General features: G+C 47.1%; 2 long non-coding RNA genes across 2 annotated transcripts; both read left to right on the top strand.

Moving 5' to 3' along the window:
• Positions 1-7530: 7530 nt before the first annotated feature.
• Positions 7531-9600, top strand: LOC103646720 (uncharacterized). Its single transcript, XR_002267595.2, has 3 exons — positions 7531-7745; positions 8581-8635; positions 8746-9600. It is a non-coding gene; the product is annotated as an uncharacterized lncRNA (long non-coding RNA).
• Positions 9601-9685: 85 nt separating this feature from the next.
• On the top strand, positions 9686-11224 carry LOC103646719 (uncharacterized). The gene is made up of 3 exons (XR_562400.2): positions 9686-9922; positions 9995-10049; positions 10975-11224. It is a non-coding gene; the product is annotated as an uncharacterized lncRNA (long non-coding RNA).
• The last annotated feature ends 4004 nt before the right edge of the window (positions 11225-15228 follow it).

Genomic DNA, 15228 nt, shown 5'->3' with positions numbered 1-15228 from the left:
GTGTGACAAACAAAATGAAATGTTAATGCATATGATGTCATGCTCAAGTTTTAGTGCCAGTATCACCAGGGGTGTTAGAGTTGTGGTCGTCGTCCTTGCTCGTCTTGCGTGATATGGCACATTTCTTCGGCAGCTTCATCAATCTTCTTCTGAAGTTCAGCTAGCCGAAGCATTTTCTCCCTCTTTCTCTCCACTTGTTGGTGGATGGTCTCTCTAATCTCTTGGTCTAGCTCCTCCTCTTGTGGTGTTGGGGTGATGGCCTTCTATTTCTGGTTTTGGGCTTCTCTCAGAGGGAGCCCCTCTTGGTTTATGTCCAATGGTGCAAGGGCAGCCCCTGGCGTTATTGCCTTCTTCGGCGGCATGACGAAGGTGGTTGCTTGAGCTGTTGCCGAAAGTGGTTGTTTGAGTTCACTGGTTGTTTGAGTTCACTAGGGGTGATCATTAATAGAATTTATACTACATTGATACCTTCGACTTGTTCGAAAGTGTTGACGCGAGAGCGATTACAATCCAGCGTGAACAGTACGGTGATACTGTTCACTTATTTATATGCACGGGACGCAGCCCGGGTAAAAATACATTTATGACAATAACATTTGTTCATAATTGTTACATAAATCATTAGGGACTAGCTAGTCTTTTCCTCTTCGGCTCAGCATCATACTTGATCTTCGACACCACTTTAAGCCGAAGCTGTTACTCTTCGGCTATAGCTTCGATGTTCATTGTTGTCATTTTCAGGCTATGTCTTCGTTTTAAAGACCTTCGATGGAGAAGACTCCCATCATGAATCTTTGTTTGTTACGAAGCTCCTGTAATAATCAACATTATGCTAGAAACAAATGGTTAGTCGTGTTTTTGAGGACCTTTGAAAGAGGAAGCCCCCCAACAATCAAGTTACTCGAAAAAGGACACTCAAGTTCTATAAGATACACTAGAACCAACATACAGAAGAGGAGGCTACTTGGGAATTTGAAGATTTCATAGAAAAGCATTTCCCTAAGTTTCAAGCTTCTTGTAATATTTAAGGTTTGTGTACTTTATTGTAAAGTTAGAAAAGACCCACACACCCACCCCCTGCCTTGTAAGAGAAAATAGGAAATAAAGTTGTGACACATTTCCTTTTCCATTACTTACCCAGGAGCCTTAAATCTCGGGACGAGATTCTTTTATGGGGGAGAGGATGTAACACCTCTGGTGTTATTAGAACTAAAACACTAACATTGCATCATATGCTGATGAGGACATCAACACCAGCACGAGTACATCTACACCAGCAGCATCTTCTCTAGCCCAGGCACCATCTTCCCCAGTCCAGGCGCCACCCCTTCCACTTGGGCCAGTGACTCGGGCCCATGCAAGAGAATTGAACTACATCATGCTGTTAAAGAATGAAGGCCTAGAAGATTAGAAGATGGCCCAATAGGAAGGCCCGGATGGGGCGCCTAGGGAAGTCGTGAACAGTAACCGCGGTACTGTAGCGCCGGCCCCACTGTTCACGACTCTCCTCTATTTAGTCAGAGTCATGTTTCATTTAGAACTTGAGTTTTGTTTTACATCTAGTTTTAGCTACCCTAGAACACGCACAAATACGTGCTGTCCTTTGTGATTCAAAACTCCACCTCAAGTGATATTAAGATTACTCGCATCTTTTTCTTGTTCGTTCTTCGATTGCGCACAGGAAACGATCTTCGTGATCAGGCCGATCTCGCATCAACATGGTCGGTAACCATTGGGAGTTGGTTCAGCGATTGCATTGGCACTTCGGGTTCGCTCGTCGTAGTCGGATCATGAGGGTCTATGTAACGCCCTGAATTTGGGGGTAGAATTTTTTTCTTCTTTTCTCTCACCAAATTCGGGCGTTACTCTCTTTTCTCTTTTCCCGTTTGCTCCTTCTTCCCAATTTCAAACCAGTATAGCGGCAGGTGTCCGTGTCATGTATAAACCAAAACCTAAGTGTCATGGGTGTTGCATCATGCCGAAGCACATTTCTTTGTCTGATGTTGAGTGTTCGTCTCGTTCCGTTCCGGATTTCGATTCGCGATTTAATTCCGTTTAGTGGTCCGCGCTCGTCGTGGGTTTTCGATCCGCGAAGTGACCCGGCCCAGCCCAACTTAGTCCAGCCCAGCCCAACCGGCCCGGCCCGCCCCGGCCTGCGCGCCCCTGGCGCCCAAACCCCCCATGCGCCCCCTCCCCCCTCTCTCTCTCATTTGGATCTCCCGCGCAACAACCTCTCCTCTCCCTCTTCCACCTCTCTCTCCCCGTGGTGCCCTAGGATTTGGAGACGGCGATCACCGGATTTTGGACCCCGAGGTGAGCTCCCCTCCCCTCCCCTTCTCCTCTCTCTCTCTCTCCCTCTCCTTTTCCCCTGCCCGCGCGCGCCCCTGCTCGCTCTCGCCCCGGCGGCGCTCGCCCGCCCGCCCCCTCCCGCGGCGGCGCTCGGCGCCCGTCCCCGGCCCCCCCTCGCTCGGCCCCGCCCGGCTGCCCTCCCCGGCGGCGCTCGCCCGCCCGGCCTCCCTCCCCGGCGGCGCTCGGCCCCCGCTCGGCCCCCCGCCCGCCCCTGTCCGCCCGGCGGCGCCCGCCCGCCCTGCCCCTCCCCTGCTCGCACGCAGCGCGGCCCCGGTGGCCCCTGCTCGCCGGCGCGACCCCGGCGCGGCCCCGGCCGGCCCAACCGCCCCCGACCGGTTCAACCGCCCTGGCCCCAGCTCGGCCGCCCGTTCCCCCGTCCCGGCCTCGCCCGACCGTATCTTCGCTCGCCCGCGCTCGCGGTGATTATTCGTTAATTAGCGTGTTGCGTCGCGCGCTTCGCCGCACGACGGATTTGTCTAAATTCAGATTCTATCTTGTGTTGCGTCGTGTGCTTCGTCGCGCGACGATCCATTTTTGTTTCAGGTTGTTTAAGGTGTAACGCCGCGTGCGTATTCACGCGACGTTCCACTTTGGACTTAGTTTAGTCGACGTATGCCGTCATGCGCTTCGTCGCGCGACGCTTAACGTCTCCTCGTAGCTAAGGCGAAGTATCTCGTTGCATGCTCGGTCGCGCGACGAGTCGTTAACTTCTTAATTTGTTTTAGAGAGCTTTGTCGCGCGTCTCGCCGCGCGACCATCCTTTTATTTATCTCCACCTACTTATAATAATTAGACATGAAACATGACTTTACTTTACGCTAAACATAGTGTCTACATTAAATTTCCTTCCATTAAGCGAGTGGTTAATTTATAATCATGTAACGTGATCGTTTCTCGACTGTCTTTTCCTATTTCTTTCTTAACCGTACTCGCGAGCCCGCGTGGAACGTCTGTTTACTTATTGCATTCTATTGTATGGTGTACTGTTCTTTGGTATTAAATATGTGGATGTATGTATGTTTGCGCTCGCATAGAGAACGATCCGGTTGAAGAGCCCGAGGAACTCGCAGGAGAAGCCCCTGAGCAGCAGTCGGTTGGTGGAGGCAAGTGTCCCTTGACCTATCTATGTCCTATTCATTATTTAATTCACCTCCCGCTTTACACATTTATGCCTAAGGATTGACTAGCTTTTGTTATCCATGTCCTTGTTTACCTATCTGGGTTGGATTATTATTGTTTAGCTTTATGCTATTGCTCAAACTCTAATCAATGAACATGATGAGATTATCTATGATACGCTGTTTTCCCTTCTCTTATTATGATGTTATACTTGTGGTCTTCAAGGGGGCTCGAGCGGTTTCTCGAGTGCCTCTCCGTAAGGACCTGTTCTATGGATGACCGCCCGGGAAAACAGTGCAACCATGAGGGTGGAATGGGATGCCCTTAGCTGAATAATTAGAGGATCCGGGGTGTAGTTCGCTTAGCCGTCGTGCCGTCAATGGGGCTCGGTGTATGCGGCTCGCTCTGCCAAGTTTGGGTTCGCCCCTTGGGGAGGAGTGCGGTGCATTTAGGAAACCTAACGGGTGGCTACAGCCCCGGGGAATCTCTGTAAAGGCTACGTAGTGATGCCCTGCTGGGTCACCTTGGTAGTGATCAATGGAGAGTCATGATCTCCGGGCAGAATGGGAATCACGGCTTGTGGGTAAAGTGCACAACCTCTGCAGAGTGTTTGAAAACTGATATATCAGCCGTGCTCGCGGTTATGAGCGGCCAAGGGAGCTCCAGTGATTAGTGGTACTTGATCAGAGATACTTTGGTACAGGTGGTTATGAGATTGATGGTTCTGGTTATGACTCTGGTGTTGGTAAGTGGTACTCTTTCCGTTTGGAAAGGAGTACGTTTGGGTTAATAACTTGGGTTAATGCTAAAACTTGGCTTTCTACTAGTAAGTAATAATCTGACCAACTAAAAGCAACTGCTTGACTTATCCCCACATAAAGCTAGTCCACTACAGCCAAAACAGGATACTTGCTGAGTATGTTGATGTGTACTCACCCTTGTTCTACACACCAAACCCCCCCATCCCCAGGTTGTCAGCATTGCAACCACTGCTCAGACGAAGATGAAGTTGTGGAAGGAGACTTCCAGGAGTTCCAAGACTACGACGAGTTCTAGGTGTGGGTTAGCGGCAACCCCCAGTCGGCTGCCTGTGAAGGCCGCGGTTATCTACGTTTCTTTTCCGCACTTTGATTTATTGTAAGGACTATATGGACGTCTCAGACGTATGATGTAATCGACTATTTCCCTTATTAATACTATTTTGAGCACTGTGTGATGATGTCCATGTTATGTAACTGCTGTGTACGTGAATAACTGATCCTGGCACGTACATGGTTCGCATTCGGTTTGCCTTCTAAAACCGGGTGTGACAGTCTACTTCCACCAAATCGGAATTATCTCCACTCACCGAAAGATCGGGCACTCCAGCTCTATCAAGTGGTATCAGATTTCTAGGTTGATCGGTGAGTTTATCGAGTGTTTTTTTCTCCTACAGTCTACAAAACCACATAAAAATTTAGGTTAGACCTTATCCCAGCACCCTTTTGAGCCTCGCACTTTCTTTCAATAATCTGCATTGTTGAATTTTTATGCTTTCACGTCATTTGTTGCTGGTTGCATTGTGTTATTCCACCATTCAAACCCTAGCGCGCCGCCACCATATTCCGTTTGATCACGCCACAAACCGAGTCAACGCCGCTTCCTTATTTTTCTCCTTCGGTTACGTAAAAAAACATAAAAAAAACAAACCGAGTCAACGCCGCTTCCTTGTTTTTCTCCTTCAGTTACATAAAAAAAACAGAAACAAAAAAAAAGAAAACGAAGGAGAAAGGATACAAAGCGGTTGTCTCATCTCGGTCGTTTTAAACATACCTTCCTTAAACCGGGCATAACTTTTCGCTCGGGTGTGACATAAGTGGTATCAAAGCCGTGCTGACTGTAGGACCGCTAACCTAGAGTAGAATGGTCGTTCTAAGGACTATAGACCTCTGTCTCTGCCTTGACTTTGATATCCCTTCAAAAGTTGGTCATACCGACCAAACCTATGTTCTACTATATATTATACCTTGCTGAAAATCATGTTTTATTCTAATCCTTCATTTACTTATGTATCATTACTTGCTGGTCATATTAATTCTGTTCTCACCCTTTTGCTTGCGATGTCTTTTGTAGATGGCTCGACTTAGACACACTGCACGAAAGTCAGTCATCCCCTTCTTACCCTCCCGCCTTGCTGAGCGTCCGCTTCGCCGTCCCGTGGCCGGACAGTCCAGCCACTTGGAGAGACTGCACCACCGCCTGCATGAGGAGCAGGAACGTCGACGACAGGAGCAGCAGGGCTCTTCTTTCTCGCTCCACCAGGAGATAGAGTCTGTGAGGAGCTGCTCCCCTGTGCTTCCTTTGGAGGCGCCCCCTGCATCACCACCGGGCGTCCCAGCTTTTGGAGTAGCCGCTGGAGGAGACCCAGACGACGGAGGTGGCGACGACAGCTCGAGCCACGACACCGACTTCTCTGCTAACCATGAGCCGGAAGGATGGGTTGCTCGACCCATCACTCGCGACGCTGCTCGCGGGTGTCACTTCCACGATGCGCTCGACACCCTGCTACGTCGGGCATTTAACCGGCATACTTGGTCCGTCGAGTATCGCTGTGTGGTCTACCAGCACAGTCGCGGGGTCTACCCGGACCGCTGGGAGGCAACCTGCTTGGTGCGCTGCCCGGAGAACAGTCTCCAGGGTGCGGAGGCCTGCTCAGAGCACTATTCTATCTCTGAGCGGGACTCAGCTAAGGCAGCCATGCAAGATGCTGCACGGCGTGCGCTTTCGCACTACTGCTCGGTTTTCGGTGGGGCAGCTGATGGTCTTGACCTGAAGTATTACCCCCGCCGTCCATCTGGCAGCACAGGAGGCGTGATTGTCTCACCTGTCGGTGAGGGCAATCCTAGGTTGAGCAGCACAGTCAACCTAGCCGCCGTGCTAAACACGGAGCTGGACCATGCATTAGACGAGCTGAGTAGGGCTCGTGCTGAGATCGCCCTGCTGCGGGCTGAGCGCGCGGAACGTCGTCACCTGGATGGTGGTTCCCCCGCCCCCGTCGGGACTCAGCACCCGTACCGCTCACCTCAGCGTGGACACCAGTCCTATGGCAACCCCGACTGCAAGACCAAGATAACTCTAGAACCATAGCTCGTTAGAGTTGGATCTTGTAATTAATACGAAATATATACGTAGAAGCTACAGTCTTAGCGTTAGTCTCGGTCTTAGTTAGTCCTAGTTAGACAGGGTAGTTTGCTATATCCTGTGCATCTATGTTTGTCATGATGAACTATGTTTGGTTTGGATCTTTGTAATGACTGTCACCAGAGTGTGGGTATCCCCCGCATTTTGGTTTACCTATTATGTTAATGGAGTTAGCTATATAGTTGGGAAACCTTTTATTCCACTTTCCTCTTTATCTGAGAACACTATACCACGGAGGATTTTTACCGACCTTTGTTAGCTACCAAAGGTTGGTCGGTAAAAACAGCCGACACATGGTTGGTTGGTAATACCAGTTTTTGCAACGGCGGGACGGTCGGTAAATCTCTTATATTTAGCGTTGGGAGATCCGTCGGTAAAAATGGTAAAGACATCGCTCGTTCGGTCGGTAAATATATTGGCGCAACCCAACCGCGTGCCGCCAAATTATTACGCGCGTTCCTCCCAACCAAATCGCCGCGACGGCCCCCTCCAAAATCCAGCCGCCCGCCCCCTTCTCCTAACTCCCACCGCGCCGCCCGCACGCCCCCTCCACAGCGCCGCCCGCGCGTCCCCTCCATAGCGCCGCCCGCACGCCCCCTCCACAGCGCCGAGCGCCGCCCGCGCGTCCCCTCCATAGCGCCGCCCGCACGCCCCCTCCACAGCGCCGCCCACGCGTCCCCTCCATAGCGCCGCCTGCGCGCCACAAAATCCCGCCGCCATCGTCCATCCTGCCACCCCCTCCATAGATCTGCCTGCCTCAATAATCCCGCCGCCACCTCCATCGTGTCGCGCCCCTCCATCACGCTGCCCCCTTTGGTGTCATTTGCCTGTGGAATCGTGATTTCCCTTCCTGTTTTTTGGTAAACTTTGGGGAATTTCTGTTCGTAGGATTTGAGTGTGATTGAAGAAATTTTCCTTGGGGGAATTCATGCTGGAGCATCACTGAACTCGTCTATGGCTATTCCCTAGCGATTTCCTCTCTCAAATTTGTGTTTATCTTGGAGCATTGATTTAACATTTTTGTTCTTTCTTATCTGCAGGATTTAAAGGTTGTTCTAGGTCCTTGCAGGATTAAGCCTAACAAAACAGAGATTTGTGTGAGTCCACAACAAACTTTATTCCCTTCCTGTAGTTATGTAGCAATTACTCTGATCTTTTTATCTTGCTGATCTACTAACATAGGAAGAGTCTGCACAACTTAAATGTTAGGCTTCTTAAATAGTTTTCTTCTTTTTGTAATTCAACATTTTGCTTGATGCCTTATGGGCATAATCTGTTTTAAAATGCAAAACTGCTACCTTAAGAAACAAGCTTCATCTTTATGGCAGTACGTGTTCTAAGCTTAGTCTGAGCCAAAGCCAAGAAGGCTGTGCGTTGCACTTCCACCTGACCTGAGGATTTCATATATCGCCTAGAGAGATGGACATTGTCCTGGCCTTCAGCCTTCATGGTCTTAGAACTGAACCAGCATGGACAGGCAATGAACCAGACTACCAGACGTTGAACACTAATGTAATTTCTTGCAGTGAGTATAAGTTCCAGTAGGTCATGCTTATTAGTTTCATGTTTGCCACTACTGGTTGGTAGTGTTAAAGTACTGAGCACGCACTACTGGTTTTGATTGCCACTGATGCAACACGAAATGTAAGGCAGTGATTGAAGGATCATGAGGATAGTTGCATATGTTCTTCCTTAAGCTTAATGATGATAGCATGAGCAAGATTACTGATGCACTACTGGCTGTATTTTTCCCTCTAGTCTAGCTTGTAACCTTCAGTTCATGATGGTACCAGGATCAATGTATGTGTTGGTGACTACATTTTTTCTCTAGCTTATAACCTTCAGTTCATGCTGGCTGCATTTTTTTTCTCTAGCTTGCAACATTTTTTTCTCTAGCATGTATTCAACATTTTTGTTCTTTCTTGCATGCAGGATTAAAAGTTGGTTCAAGGTTCTTGCAATATTAAGCCTAGCAAAACAGATTCGTGTGAGTTCACTGCAAACTTGTTTTTTCCTTCTTCTTGTTATGTAGCTGATATGTTAGCATAAGAATAGCTGATAATAAACACAAGATCCTACAAATCTTTGGTACGGCAGGGGCAGCAAGGAAAGGAAGGTGTTGTAGTTCAGAAAATCCAAAAACAACTAGGAGATTGTCGAGCTCTAGTGTAAGGTAAGTTCAACTAATTTACCTTGTTTCCGGTTCAATTGTGTGTTTGTTCATTATCTTTGAGTGTATGCAGCAAAGTTTTTATGCTTGTTATATGTTCTTAGAAGCTCTATCATATCCGTAATAACACACATGGATAAATCGTGGATCGACAATGTGGCTAGGTACAATACAACTTTTTTTCACAATAACTAAAAAAATGTGCTACGTGGTTATCTTGATATTTAACATAGAAATTGCATGTAGGGAGACAAAGGCCTATACACAAGGGGTGAATAGTTTTCTAGCTTTTGCATTAAAAAATTCAGCGGTAGGAAGCAAGATTTTATGCCCTTGTAGGAAGTGTGTCAACTCATTTTGGCGGGAGGCTATTGAAGTTCGAGAACACTTGATTTGTGATGGATTTTTAAAAGGGTATAGAACATGGACCTTACATGGAGAAGCTAGTTCCTCTGTATTGAACAATGAAAATGGTGATGTCCCTGAGTTCATTGAGGTGCATGACGAAGAAGATGACATATCTGAGTTGATTAAGGATTTAGCATGTGGTTTAGATGATAGAGGAGATATGGAAGATGATGGGTCTTTTGATCCATTTGATAAAGATGTAGCTACCATTCGTAGGCTAGCAGCAGACAACAGTCAAGAATTGTACCCAGGTTGCAATAAGTACTCAAAGCTACGCTTTCTAGTTCGTTTACTTCACATAAAACTTCTTGGAGGATGGACGGATAGAAGTTTTAATTTGTTGGTTGATCTACTTGTTGATGCGTTGCCTAAGGGTTCAGCACTTCCTAGAAACTTTCATCCTTCTAACCAGTATTATCCTTATCATGCTTCTAATTTTGTGTTTATCGCTTGTATCAGGTTGGAAGAGAAGCCATATTATATGCTTTGTTGAGATCGGATCAACCTGTGGCCAAAGGAATAATAGTTTCAACTAATCCGAGTACCATAGTTGCAGATCTGCCCATTGGAAGGCAATTTTGTGAAGTTGTTGTGACTTGTGTCCTGAAAAGAGATGCAGTGTTGGCTCGTCCCTACGATGATATGCAAACTATGGCTACTGCTCACATGATGTCGCTTGCATGGCCATACAAGAAAGTAATAAACGAAACTTTGATATCTTTCTTTTTTGATTAATGAGTACCTACTGACAGATCCTAACTTTGACAGCTGAAGGTCATCAACAAGGCATCAGCAACACCTAACACATCACCTAACATTTCAGGTATTTGACTCTACTACTACTCTTAATGGCCCTAGCTTGGTGACTTATTTGCTGTTTTTAACCATATCTGTTTGGCATTTTCTTTCCTGATATAGTGTAGAACCGGATCTTTGACTCTACTACTACTAACCATATCTCCATGGTTTTTTCTTTGCTGACTTATTTGCTAAGCTTATTTGAACGCCAAACGGATATAGGCAGATATGGTTTGGCGTTTTCAAAATAGTAGTACAGTAATGGATTTGGTGTGTGACTGTGTGAGTGTGACTGTGTGTTAAGCAATGCTGGTGAATTGGTGATCTGGTGTGCTGTCTGGTGGATAAGACAGGTGATCTGGCGTGTGAGTGTGTGTGTGTGTGTTATGCAGTGTGAGACTGTGAGTGTGTGTGTGTTATGCAGAATGGCGTGTGAGTGTGGACAGGACAGGTGATCTGAACTTCTGAAGGTCTGATTGCTGAGTGCAGACTGAACTGAAGTGCTGAGTGTGTGTGTGCAGCAAGATAGCAAGCTTATGGTCTTTATACTCTTATGGCTATGGTCTTATGGAGTTATGGACTTATGGTTCTGTGTGTGTGTGCTGTGCAACAAGCTATAATGTTTATGGATGATTGATGCTGCCTGCTGGATGTTTTTTTTTTGAATTATGAGCTACACTTTTGGTATTATATCATGCTCTATCCTCTATGGCTGTGTACTGCTACTATGCTGCAAGCTATAATTTCAGTTTATAGTTATGGTGTGTGTGCTGTGCAGCAAGCTATAATTTCATTTTATAGTTATGAACTTTCAAATTTTATCATGGGCTATGGTTGCTGCATTTTTTATTTCATTTGGAGTTCAGTTTTTTGGTTACTGCAATGTACCAGTACCTCTTGTTCCCGGCAATTGATTCATAAGTTTCTTACACATGGTTATATTTTTTCAGGAAATGGACAATGTTAGTATCAGATCATGTTACAACCAACCGTGGACATGGTTCTTCGGTCTTGCATTTCTTTTGGAGCTTTTGTTGCGTATGTTGCGTACAACAACGTGAAGGAATTGAGTTATTGTAATACCGTGGACTAGCTTTTGAGTTATGTAATGTGATATTGCAACCTATGGACTAGTTCGATGTATTGCAAACATTATGTTACTAATGATGTTAATATATGATCGATGGATATTGAAAGACCATTAATTTGTGTGCAACATGTGCAATATGTTACCTCATGAAAGATTAGTGAAGTGTATGAGCATTAAGTGTCCTTATAATAATCTATTTGTATGAATGCAATGGATTGTTGGTTGGTAATATCTGCGGCAACGAATTGTTGGTCGGTAATCTACACAATTAGTGACTCTTAGAGAGTCGGTAATACTATTATTACCAACTGATGAAGCGTCCGTAAATCGTGGCAGCTGCAACTCTTAGAGAGTCGGTAATACTATTATTACCAAATGATGAAGCGTCGGTAAAACTTCTCTTTTAGCGACGGAAGATAAGTCGGTAAAACAACGGTCGGTCGGTAAAAGTTTTACCGACACAGCTTGCAACGACGTTCGTGGTCCGTCGGTAAAGGTCTTTACCGACCTATAGTTCGTCGGTAAAACTGATTTTACCGACAGACCATAAGTTGCAAATAATGTTCCGTGGTATAGTGGAAGCTGTGTGGTCTGTGTTGGAGATCAGTGAAGATGCTCATCTGTTCAGTGCTGTTGAAGAATTCTATACTCTTTTCTTATGCTGCAAGATTTGCCAGATCAGTTCTGATGTGTGGTTGCATTCTGCAGATGTCAGAGAATAGGTGCAGAGGAGGAAGGCGTGATCAGCAGGAGCGAGCCGCTCAACAGGATGAGGTGCCCTAGCAGCAGCACCTGCCGCTCCCGCCCCCGATGTCCATCGAGCAGATGTTTCTGATGCAGACTCAGGCAGTTCAAGCCATCGGTCAGACTTTGGCCGCCATTCAGCAGCAGCAGCAACAGCAGCAGCAGGCCCCACCTCAGCCTCAGATGCCTCAGATGCCCAGAGACAAGCGTGCTGAATTCATGAGAGGTCATCCACCAACGTTCGCTCACTCTTCTGACCCCATGGATGCTGAAGATTGGCTGCGCACTGTGGAGCGGGAGTTGCATACCGCTCAGTGCGATGACAGGGAGAAAGTCCTGTATGGTCCCCGTATGTTGAGAGGAGCAGCCCAATCATGGTGGGAGTCTTACCTCGCCACCCATGCCCACCCTGACGCCATCACCTGGGAAGAGTTCAGAGGTAGCTTTCGTCAGTACCATGTTCCTGCAGGTCTGATGACAGTGAAGAAGGAGGAGTTCCTGGCTCTCAAGCAAGGGCCATTGTCTGTCAGTGAGTATCGGGACAGATTTCTGCAGTTGTCTCGCTATGCTCCTGAAGATGTCAACACCGACGCCAAGCGACAGTATCGTTTCTTGAGAGGCTTGGTTGACCCTCTGCAGTACCAACTGATGAATCACACCTTCCCGACATTCCAGCACCTGATTGACAGGGCAATCATGACAGAGAGAAAGCGTAAGGAGATGGAAGATCGTAAGCGCAAGATCAGTGGACCGCAGCCTGGAAGCAGCAATCGTCCTCGTTTCTCAGGCAATCAACCTCAGCAGTTCAGGCAGAACCAGCATCCACCTCAGCAACATCAGCAGTTCCAAAGGCAGTATCCTCAGCATCAGTACCAGAACCGTCAGAGCAATCAGTCAGGAGGTCAGTTTCAGAGGCAGAATCAGCAACCACCTCGCCTTCCTGCCCCAGCAAACCAGCAGAACAGTCAGGCAGCACCAGCTCAGGTTGGAAACAGAGCATGTTTCCACTGTGGAGAGCAAGGCCACTGGGTGATGCAATGTCCGAAGAAGGCAGCCCAGCAGCAGTCAGGCCCCAATGCCCCCGCCAAGCAACATGTGCCTCAGCCTGGATCAGGCAACCGCTCTCAGCCGCGCTATAATCATGGGAGACTGAACCACTTGGAGGCTGAAGCAGTTCAGGAGACCCCCGGCATGATAGTAGGTATGTTCCCAGTCGACTCCCGTATTGCAGAAGTGTTATTTGATACTGGAGCAACACATTCTTTCATTACTGCATCATGGGTAGAAGCACATAATCTTCCAATTACTACCATGTCAACCCCCATTCAAATTGACTCAGTCGGTGGTAGAATTCGAGCCGATAGCATTTGTTTGAATATAAGTGTGGAAATAAGGGGGATAGCGTTTCCCGCCAACCTTATAGTAATGGGTACTCAGGGAATAGATGTCATCCTAGGGATGAATTGGCTAGATAAGTATCAGGCAGTTATCAGTTGTGATAAAAGGACCATCAAGTTGGTGTCCCCACTAGGAGAGGAAGTGGTGACCGAGTTAGTCCCGCCTGAGCCAAAGAAAGGAAGTTGTTATCAGATGGCTGTCGATAGCAGTGAAGCAGACCCAATTGAGAGGATCAAGGTTGTGTCCGAGTTCCCAGATGTGTTTCCAAAGGACTTACCGGGTATGCCACCAGAGCGGAAAGTTGAGTTTGCCATAGAGCTTCTTCCTGGAACCGCCCCTATCTTCAAGAGAGCTTACAGAATATCTGGACCAGAGTTGGTTGAGCTTAAGAAGCAAATCGATGAGCTGTCAGAGAAAGGTTACATTCGGCCAAGCACCTCGCCTTGGGCCGCCCCTGTCCTATTTGTGGAGAAGAAAGATGGCACCAAGAGGATGTGTATCGATTATCGAGCTCTGAATGAAGTCACGATTAAGAACAAGTATCCCTTGCCCAGAATAGAAGATCTGTTCGACCAGTTGAGAGGAGCCAGTGTGTTCTCCAAGATTGATCTGAGGTCAGGTTATCATCAGCTCAGGATCCGACCTTCGGACATTCCGAAGACGGCATTCATTTCCAAGTATGGTTTGTATGAGTTCACAGTGATGTCTTTTGGTTTGACCAATGCGCCAGCGTTCTTCATGAACTTGATGAATAGTGTATTCATGGATTACCTTGATAAGTTTGTGGTGGTATTCATTGATGACATTCTGGTTTATTCTCAAAGCGAAGAAGAACATGCAGATCATTTGAAGATGGTATTGCAGAGATTGCGAGAGCACCAGTTGTATGCGAAGTTGAGCAAGTGTGAGTTCTGGATCAGTGAAGTCCTGTTCTTGGGTCACATAATCAACAAAGAAGGATTGGCTGTGGATCCGAAGAAAGTGGCAGACATTTTGAACTGGAAAGCGCCAACAGATGCTCGAGGAATCAAGAGTTTCATTGGAATGGCCGGATACTATCGGCGATTCATTGAAGGGTTTTCGAAGATTGCGAAACCGATGACAGCGTTGCTAGGCAACAAGGTTGAGTTCAAGTGGACCCAGAAATGTCAAGAGGCCTTTGAAGCGCTGAAAGAGAAGTTGACTACAGCGCCTGTCCTAGTCTTGCCTGATGTGCACAAGCCCTTCTGGGTGTATTGTGATGCTTGTTACACAGGTTTGGGATGTGTGTTGATGCAAGAGGGAAGAGTTGTGGCCTACTCGTCCCGACAGTTGAAGGTTCATGAGAAGAACTACCCAATCCATGATCTAGAGTTGGCAGCAGTGGTTCACGCACTGAAGACATGGAGGCACTATTTGTATGGACAGAAATGCGATGTTTACACAGACCACAAGAGTCTGAAGTACATATTCACTCAGTCCGAGTTGAATATGAGGCAACGAAGATGGTTAGAGTTGATCAAAGATTATGAGTTGGAGATTCATTACCATCCAGGCAAAGCAAACATAGTGGCAGATGCTTTGAGCAGAAAGAGTCAAGTCAATCTGATGGTTGCTCGTCCGATGCCTTATGAGTTGGCCAAGGAGTTTGACAAGTTGAGTCTCAGTTTTCTGAACAATTCGCGAGGAGTCACAGTCGAGTTGGAACCTACCTTAGAGCGCGAAATCAAAGAAGCGCAGAAGAATGATGAGAAGATCAGTGAGATTCGGCGACTGATTCTAGATGGCAAAGGCAAAGATTTTCGAGAAGATGCAGAAAGTGTGATATGGTTCAAAGACCGCTTGTGTGTTCCCAATGTCTAGTCCATTCGGAAGTTGATTCTTAAAGAAGCTCATGAGACAGCCTATTCGATTCACCCTGGCAGTGAGAAGATGTATCAGGATCTGAAGAAGAAATTCTGGTGGTACGGAATGAAGAGGGAAATCGCAGAGC

Source organism: Zea mays, chromosome 2, assembly GCF_902167145.1.
Source record: "Zea mays cultivar B73 chromosome 2, Zm-B73-REFERENCE-NAM-5.0, whole genome shotgun sequence".
Taxonomy (NCBI): domain Eukaryota; kingdom Viridiplantae; phylum Streptophyta; class Magnoliopsida; order Poales; family Poaceae; genus Zea; species Zea mays.
This window is presented reverse-complemented; position numbering and strand designations above follow the sequence as displayed.